The sequence below is a fragment of the Salvelinus sp. IW2-2015 genome, unplaced genomic scaffold (assembly GCF_002910315.2).
Source record: "Salvelinus sp. IW2-2015 unplaced genomic scaffold, ASM291031v2 Un_scaffold2296, whole genome shotgun sequence".
Taxonomy (NCBI): domain Eukaryota; kingdom Metazoa; phylum Chordata; class Actinopteri; order Salmoniformes; family Salmonidae; genus Salvelinus; species Salvelinus sp. IW2-2015.
The window spans coordinates 460-2189 of NW_019943622.1; the positions used below are offsets into that span (position 1 = coordinate 460).

General features: G+C 40.3%; 1 pseudogene; it reads left to right on the top strand.

Annotated features, from left to right (window-relative positions):
* The first annotated feature begins 506 nt into the window (after positions 1–506).
* The window catches only part of LOC139025139 (GRB2-associated-binding protein 1-like), a 48053-nt pseudogene continuing 46829 nt past the window's right edge, over positions 507–1730 (top strand).

The window sequence follows — 1730 nt, forward strand, 5'->3', positions numbered from 1 at the left end:
ATTGTATAGGGGGTTTTGTTGAGTGTATGGGGTTGTGTTCAGTATAGATGTTTAGGAAAGTCTATGGTTGCCTGGTTTGGTTCTCAATCAGAGACAGCTGTTTATTGTTGTCTCTGATTGGGAGCCATATTTAAGGCAGCCATAGGCATTAGGCTATTGTGGGTAATTGTCTATGTGATGTTGCATGTTTGCACTCAGTATTATAGCGGTCACGTTCGTTTTGTTATTTTGTATTGTTTGTTAAGTGTTCTTCGTTATTAAAAAGAAGAATGTATTTCTCTCACGCTGCGCCTTGGTCTCCTCACTACGACGTTCGTGACATAATGAGAGAACAACCCCACCCACTAACAAGGTCGTTACAAATTACAACATAACAAAAGGAAACTCCACTAACCTACTATCCTGATCCAAATCACTATAATCTCTGATATAAAATCTCTGTCTCTCTCTCTCTCTCTCTGTCTTTACTCTCTTCTCTCTGTCTCTTCTCTCTCTGTCTCTCCTAGGTGGATGCAGGCCTAACCTTTAATAAAAAGGATTTGGACAGTAGCTATGTGTTTGACGTGCGGACAGTGGAGAGGGTATTCTACCTGGTGGCTGACAGTGAGGAGGACATGAACACATGGGTCAGGTGTATCTGTGACCTGTGTGGATTCAACCCTACTGAACCGTGGTATGACACACACACACACCACACACACACTACATAACAGTATGAATGCACCATATAATCACACATAAACCACACACATGAAACACACATGAACACATATATTAACACATATTAACATATATTAACACATATTAACACACATTAAACAACCAGTTTGATTGATTGATTGGATTGATTGATGATCCATAAGGCGCGCAGCTCCTTGGTGACGGCCTCCACATACATGGTTTGTTTACCAACATCCGATAATTTTAATACAATTTCCTTTCCATAATAAACCATATGTGACAATTACAATCTTCCCTTGTCTCACATCCCTTAAATAATACAGAACAATCCATCCATATATATATATAATTATAACCACAAGACAATCACAATATATATCAACAACAAACACCAAAGAGAGACCATAATGCCGGGCCCATGTTCCTACTCCGTCACCTACTTTAAACTTACCAATGTTGAATACGTGGTTAACAGGATAGTGAAAACAGATTGGGTTACAGGTGATCAATGCTGAACACAGATGGGTTACAGGTGCATCATGCTGAATAATTCAGATGGGTTTACAGGTGATCATGCTGAATAACAGATGGGTTATCGGTGATCATGCTGAATAACAGATTGGGTTCGTCATCACGAATAACACGCAGGTGGATCATTGCTGAATAACAGATGATTCAGGTATACCTGAAGATGGTACATGACTGCATGAATACACACGTGGCTTTACATGTTGTGATCAATCTGAATAACAGATGGATTACAGGTGATGTCATCGAGTAACACAGATGGGTTTCAGGTGACATGCGATACAGATGGTACATGACTGTAAAGTGGTACTGACATGCATAGTGGTTACAGGTGCATGCATACAAGTTCAGTGATAATAACAATGGGTTACAGTGATCATGGCTGGAGGGTAGGACAAGAGAGTGGTTACAGGTTTTGGTATCATGCTGTAATTATATTCAGATTTTGGGTTTATTCATTGTGTGTTACATGCGCAACGCTGAACACGATCCGCGCGTCTCCTGGTGCATCATCGCTGAAT